We start from the raw sequence: 8,033 nt of genomic DNA, 5'->3' as shown, positions 1-8,033 counted from the left end.
GGTATTTATAATGCCTCCATATAATTAATGTTATTGTTTTCATTCTTAACAAACTATTAAGTAAATCAATCAGTATCCTGAAATTATTACATTCTGTAAGTAATAGTATTATTTTAATGCTTCATAAATATTAAATAAAATCAGTCTTCTGAAATTATGCTGTCTAATTTTATAGGAGCATCATTCACCATCAATTCATTCAACCTTGACATTGATAATATTCCCTTGTTATTCCCATGGATGGGAACGAGTCTCTTAGTATCTCCTGCCATTGATTGGTGTCAGGACTAGGATTTGAAATCAAGGCCTACATTGCCACGTGGACCTATGACTTCCTCAATAGTCTGACAACCTTCAGCAATGCAAGGTGAAGTACCCTTTGCAACAATGTCATTCAGACCCAGGAGGGTCACCGTGCAAAGGAAGAAAACATAAAAAGGCCATCTCGCTGCATTTTTTCTGTACATTTTTGCCACACAAGGCTTGGGGGTCTAGGATCTCAGGATCTACTGTATGTCCAGTGGCTGCACCCCAGCATAGGGTGTCGAAGCTGAGGCAGAGTTACCACAACCTGAGTTCAAACCCCCTACTGAGCAAAAAATAATGAAAATAAATTAGCTCCCTGGCTTGCAATTCACCCCGTTTTTCTGCCAGACTATGGATTTGAACTCAAGTTCTGGGGAAATCTGCAGCACTGTGTTAGAAGGGCAAGCTCACCGTACTTGAAGATAAGAAAGTCAGGCCTGTACTCTAAGCCAAAATTCAAGCCCCAGCCTTGGAAAACATACTATTTATATACAGTGAAAATGCAGGATTTGTACTTACCTATGGGTGTTCAGTCCATACACGTTTGGTGTGGTTGTTCCTTGTACTTTTTGTTTTATTCATTTATTTACCATTGAATTTACTATGATGACACCCATTCCCTTTATTATATTGATGACATCCTATCACATGGAATCTAAATTTGTAGAAGTGTTCTCCATCATGCCTAACACCCAGGACTCTCAGAGAAAAGGAAAAAAGTTTCACACTTGGTTTCTTACTGCCTGATCCAATTGTTGGTAGTGCTGGGATCTGAACTCAGGGCCTAGCAGGACCAATTGGTGAATAGTTCAAAGTGACCACACCAGCCTGTGAGCAACAAAGGAGTTAGGCCATTCCCAGGATCTGACATTGATCTCCAGGGTGGGTCACGATAGTCATAAATTAATAATTAAAACATAGGATCAATATTTACATATATGTTTTGACAGCATCTTGCCTTTGGAGTACTTTTTCTCCTTATTTTCTGTCTTATGTAAATATTGTGTATTTTACTGAGTAAGGTAACAAATATAACAGTGCTTACATGGAAGACAACCTATTGCCCTGGCTATAGGGTTTCCTATGCATTCTCCATCCAAGCGGAGAATCAGGACTCTCAAAGGACAGGAAAATAGGTGAATCGATGGGCTTCTCACATCAGGATTCATCTTTTGGCAGTGTTGGGATTTGAACTCAGAGCCTATCAGACCCAATTGGGAAAAGGGTCAAGGTGAGGCCCCTGCTTGTGAGCAACGAAGCAGATAGGCCATTCCCAGGACCTGACGTCAAGTCCCAGGGAGGTCCAGACAGTCATGAATTCATAATTTAAACATAGGGTCTATATTTACATACATGTGTAGACAGCATCTTGCATTCGGTGCACTTCTTAATTTGTGTTGAATTCATGGAGTTATTGTGTATTTTACTGAGTATGGTGACAGGTATAACTATGTGGACATGGATGACAACCTGTTCCCATAGTAATAGGGTTGCCTATGCATTCTACATCCTAGTGGAAGCTCAGGACTTTCATAGGAGAGGAAAACATGTTCAACGACTGGCTTCTGATAACAGAATGAATCTTTTGTCAGTGTTGGGATTTGAACTGAGGTCTGGGTAGCTCTGTTGCACCTTGGGGGAAGGGAAATCTCACCATCCTTGAAGACTACAATGTCACGCCTGGTCCAGGGCCTGATTTGAAGCCCCAGGACTGGACAAAACAACAAACATAAGATCTCTCTTTACCTATAAGTGTGGTATGCATCTTGCATTCAGTGTAGTTATTCTTTTTATTTTGTGTCTTTTTTTTTTTTTTGGTCGGTCATGGGGCTTGAACTCTGGGCCTGGGCGCTGTCCCTCAGCTCTTCAGCTCAAGGCGAGCGCTCTACCACTTGAGCTACAGCACCACTTCCAGTTTTCTGGTGGTTTATTGGAGATAGGAGTCTCAAGGTCTTTCCTGCCCAGGCTGGCTTTGAACCGCGATCCTCAGATCTCAGCCTCCTGAGTAGCTAGGATTACAGGCGTGAGCCACCAGCGCCCGGCTTTCATTTTGTGTCTTATTTATGGATGTATTGTGTATTTTATTGAGTATGGTGATAGATATAACTATGCTGACATGGATAACAACCCATTCGAATGGTTTTAGAGTTGTCTATATAGAATTCTCCATCCTCGTTGAGACCCAGTACTTTCATTGGACAGGAAAACAGGTGGATCGATTGGCTTCTCAAATCAATGTAAATCTGGTGGCAGTGTTGGGATTTGAACTCAAGGCCTAGCAGGCTCAATTGGTGAATGGGTCACGGTGAACACACCAGCCTGTGAGGCACTAAGGAGGTAGGCCATTCCGAGGACCTGAGATGAAGCCCTGGTTGGGGCCAATATAGTCATAAATTCATCATTTAAACAGAGGATCTATATTTCCATACATGGATGGGCAGCATCTTGCATTCGGTGTAGTCATTCTTTTATTTTGTGTCTTATTCATTGATGTATTGTGTATTTTCTTGAGTATAGGATAACAGATATAACTGTGGTGACCTGGATGACAAACTATTCCCATGAGTATAGAGTTCCGTATACATTCTCCATCCTAGCTGAGACCCAGGACTTGCACAGCACAGGAAAACTGGTGCAATGACTGGCTTCTCACATCAGGGTGAATTTTGGCAGTGCTGGGATTTGAACTTTGGGCCTAGGAGGCCCAACTGCCCAATGGGTCCACGTGATCACACCAGACTGTGAGCCACTAAGGAGCTGGTTGGTTCCCAGGAACAGAGATCGAGCAACGGGCGGGCCACAATTGTCCTGAATGCATCATTTAAACATGGGATGTATACTCAAATCTATGTGTGGACTGCATTGTGCATTTAGTGTAGTTATTCTATTTTGTATGCTATTCATGGATGTATTGTGTATTTTCTTCAGTATATGATGACAGGTATAACTGGGCTCACATGATAACAACCTATTTCCGTGGCCACAGGGTGGCCCATGCAGTCTTCATCCTAGCTGAGACCCAGGACTTGCACAGGAAAGGAACACAGGTGCAACAATTGGCTTCTGACATCAGGATGAATCTTTTGGCACTGCTGGGATCTCAACTCGGGGACTAGCAGACCCAATTGACGAATGGGTCCATGTGAGCACACCAGTCTGTGATCCACTAAGGAGTAAGGCCATTCCCAGGACCTGAGATGGACCCCCAGGTGAGGGTGTGGGGGGAGGGCACACAGCAGTCATCCATTCATAAGTTGAAGGTAGTATGCAAATAAGTACACAATTGTATAGAGTAGGAGAGATGATAACCTGTGATGGAATCCAATCTACCATGTGTCTACTGATTTTTGGATCTTTCCAGATGTCTTCATTTCATGACTGTGATGATTATTGTCATGCTTAATCAACACTGCTTTACAAATAAGTGATACCCCATGAGTCTTGCCTATCATTTCCTAGTCACATCATGCATTAACTACTTATTCGATGATATCAATCGCATTCCATGACTTTTCCTGTATCTCAGGATTTCCCGCCATTGCTTTCTCATGGGGGTGGGCTGAATTCAAGCCTCAGGCATGGAAAACATACTCCGTATATACATTTTAAAGACAGGATTTATACTTCCATACAGATGGTCAGTAGATACCGTGTTTGGTGTGGTAGGATTTATACTTCCATATAGATGTTCAGTCCATATCACGTTTAGTGTGGTCATTCATTTGATTTCTTTTTTATTCATTTATTTACGATTTATTCATTGACTTTCATGACACCTATACCATTTATTACATTGTTTACATCATATTACATACCATCTAGATTTGTAGATGTGTTCTCCATCATGCCTGACACCCTGGACTCTCCCAGAAAAGGAAAACATATATCACACTCTGCTTCTTACTCAAAGATTAAATATTTGGCAGTGCTGGGATCTGAACTCAGGGCCTAGCAGGCCCAATTCATGATTGGATGAGTGTGAGCACAGAAGCCTCTAGCCAATGAAGCTGTGAGGTCGTTCCTAGGTGCTGAGATCATGACCCAGGATTGGCCAAAACAGCAATACATGGATAGGCAGAAGGTGGTATACAAATAAATATATATTGTTAAAGAGTTCCAGAGCTGTCTATCTATGACTGAACGACATCTACTACATTCCTACCAACTTTTAGGTATTTATTATATTTCCATTGAAAAAATATTATTCTTTTCATGCTCAATAAACTATTAATTAAGGTCAATCAACATCCTAGGATTATTGCATCCAATTTTAGACTAGACAAATGTATGAACTACTCTTTCAATCTGTATTCTTATGCATAGGAATGAATCTCTTGTGATCTCCTGCTATTAGTGTGTTTGAACCCAGAGCCTATGTTGACATGTTGGCTTATGGCTTCCCTGATAGCCTGCCAGCCATCAGCAATGGCAGGCCAGGTCCACTTTGAAACCATGTCATTCAGACCCAGGATGGTCACCATGCAAAGAAAAACTTGTAAAACCCTGAGTCCTCTACAGCTCCCCAATTTTTGTGCTGTTGTGCTTTTTTTTTCTTCCTGCAAACCCTCTGGGCCTAGGGTCCCAGGATCAGCTTTGGGTCCAGAGGCTGCACCCCATCCTAGGGAGAGTGAAGCTGAGTCAGAGTTGTCATGACCTGAGTTCAAGCACCGTGGTTGGCAAAATTAATTAACTAATTAATTCATTAATTAACCAACTAACTAACTAAATTGAAATAATAAAGCTCCTTGGTTTGGAATTTCTTCCAGTTTTCTTTCCTAGCCTGGGATTTGAACTCAGAGTCTTGATGAATCCGTAGCAATGTGACAGAAGGCTCAGAGTTGTTATTACTTGAGTTCAAACCCCATGCCAAGCCAAAAATAAATAAGTCACTGACCTCAGGAGGGAAGTTAGTTGTGAAGATGGGAGGGAAGGGATGGTAGGGGAAAAACAAACGAGGAGGCAACAATGCTCAATAGGAAATGTACTCATTACTTTGCTCATGTAACTGTGACCCCTCTGTACAACATTTTAAAATGAAAAACGTACAAAATTATGTAGTGCTCAAGAAGCACTTTGGGAGTAAGGGATGGATGTCTGAATAGCTGTACAAAATTCTACACTGATTTATTTCAGTGTTCAGTATGGAACTGAATAAATGTAACTGTTTCTGTTACAAATAATAAGTCACTGTCTTGGAACTGGGGCCAGTATTTCTGCCATTGCTGGGATTTGAGCTCACTGTCTAAGTAACTCTTTTGCACCTTGGGTGAAGGCTAAGCTCCTTGTCCTTGAGGGAAAGATTTTCAAGCTAGTGTTTCCAGGGCCTGAATTAAGGCCTTGCAATTGAAAAAAATATTTGTATACATGTGTAATATAAGATATATAGGTACATATGTATATTTATTTCATATTATGATTATTATTGATTTTGTATTTAATTTTTTATTCATTTAATTGTTTATTTATTTAGTATTATTATACACATAATATTTATTATGTTGTGTACATATATTATAAAATTATACACAATAATTCAGTACATTGACTCATTTTCATTAATACTTAATTAAGTGTTGAAACATGATACATAATTAAATGGAGGCATTTGTCAAGTCATCACATGGTTAGAGTCTGTCCCTAGTATGAGCTTTGTCTTATTTATCTTGAACAACTTCCTATAGGGATTTGTTTAGATGATTTATACTCAGAAGCCTTTTCTTGTGGATAGGCAAGTTGAGGGATAAAATCGTAAGGTTGAGGCTGGGAATGTAGCTTAGTGGTAGAGAGCTTGCTCAGCATGCTTGAATGCCAGGGTTTGAATCCTCAGTGCCACATACTCAGAAAAAGCCAGAAGTTGTGGTGTGATTCAAGTGGTAGAGTGCTAGCATTGAGCAAAAGAAGCTCAAATACAGTACCCAGGCCCTAATTTGAAGCCCCAGGTCTGGCAAAAACAATACGCCAGATTCCAGTGGCTCTGGAAACCTACTTTCTCAGGAGGCTGAGATCTTAAGATCACAGTTTGAAGACAGCCTAAGGAAGGAAAGCCTGTTAGACTCTTACCTCCAATGAACCATCAAAAAACCCCATGTGGCACTGTGGGTCAAGTGGTAGAGTGTTTGCCTTGAGCTGAATTGCTCACAGACAGAGCCCAGGCTTCAGTTTGAAACACACACTGGATAAAGAGTGAGGGATAATCAAAGTAATTTTCCTATTTGCTATTTATGAGAATATGGTTTGGAAAATGAATGATGATGTACACCAGAATTGGAGTCAGACCTCAAGGTTCAAGTGTAGCACATACATAATCCCAGCCTCTCAGATTCTAGCATTATAAACTTGCATCCTACAAGGTTCTGAAAGGCACATTGTTGAAAGGCTTAATATGCTCCCCAAGCCCTTTGTGATAAGCAGTTGACTTGTATTGTCAAGGTCATTACAGTTCAGACCCTAGCAGAGAACCAATAGCTTACACCCATCACCCTAGCTCAGGAGGCTGAGGTCTCTATCACAGGGTGAAACCAGCCAAGGTAGGGAAGTCTAGGACATTCTGGCTTCCTGTTCTGAAAGGTCAGATGCTCAAGAAATTCCTGTGTTTCGCTTGGTGATGAGAAGTTACTTGCACTCTAAATGTTCTTGGAGTTCTTGAGCTACAGAAGAAGGAAAGAAATATTATTGACCCAATCGGGGTTCAAATGAAGTTCTCAGGATCCAAGCCCTGGCTCTGTTAGCAGAAAGAACTCCAGAGTAACACTGTATTTGAAGCACAGAAAACAGTTTCAAAAGCCAGGCTAGGTGCAGAGAACTAGGCCTGCAGGATTAGGAGGCAGAATGTACACACTCAACAGGGAAGGGAAGTGAGCTGCAAAACCACTTCATTCATTCCAGGCACAGCCAGCAATGGGAGAAACCTGAAACATTTGTTAGAGTTACAGCAGGGTCAGGCTTCTCTCAGTATCTTCAAACGATGACTAATTAAATTTCCTCCCTCAGGTGAAGGGAGCCTCAGGCTATCTTTAGGTTACCTACAGAGAGCCAGTTTTGTGGGGAAGAGGAGAGGAACAGAGTAGAAAACCCTGCTCTCTGGTCTTAAGGTGTGGGCTTTTGACTCTCCATTTTTCAGGTTTGAAGGCCCTCCTATCTCTGCCAGTCCATTTTCCTTACTACATTCTCCACATCATTAATGCAAATCCACAGTCCAAGGAGGAGCAGGGCCATTTCTCTTCTGTCTCCAAGCACCTGAGTTAGAACCTGGCTCTGCCCTCTTGACTCTGGGGCTCTTGGCTGCCTGAGAAGTGGGACAGAGACAGTCATCCAGATCTGCGTTTGTGTGAAGGTGATGCTGGAGTCCTGGAACACTGCAGAAAGACTCGTGACTGGGAAGTGTTCCCTTCTTTCCTTCTGATGTCAAAAACGGATTCATCTATCAGCTTTCTTCCTTCTTTCCTTTCTTCCTTTCTTCCTACCTACCTTCCTTCCTTCCTTCCTTCCTTCCGTCCTTCTTTCTTTCTTTCTTTCTTTCTTTCTTTCTTTCCTTCTTTCTCTCTCTCTCCCTCTCTCTCCCTCTCTCTCTCTTTCTCTTTTTTTCTTTCTATCTATCTACCTACCTTCCTGACTAGGTAGCTATCTCTTTGCCAGTTGTTGGGTTGAACTCAAGGCCTGGGCACTGTCTCTAGCACTCTGCTACTTGAGCCACAGCACATATTCTGGTTTTTTCTGTGTACGGGTGC

This window comes from Dipodomys merriami, unplaced genomic scaffold (genome assembly GCF_024711535.1).
Source record: "Dipodomys merriami isolate MVZ:Mamm:240054 unplaced genomic scaffold, mDipMer1.0.p SCAF_683, whole genome shotgun sequence".
NCBI classification, from domain to species: Eukaryota; Metazoa; Chordata; class Mammalia; order Rodentia; family Heteromyidae; genus Dipodomys; species Dipodomys merriami.
The sequence above is the reverse complement of the archived record's forward strand: the minus strand, read 5'-3'. Positions refer to the sequence as shown.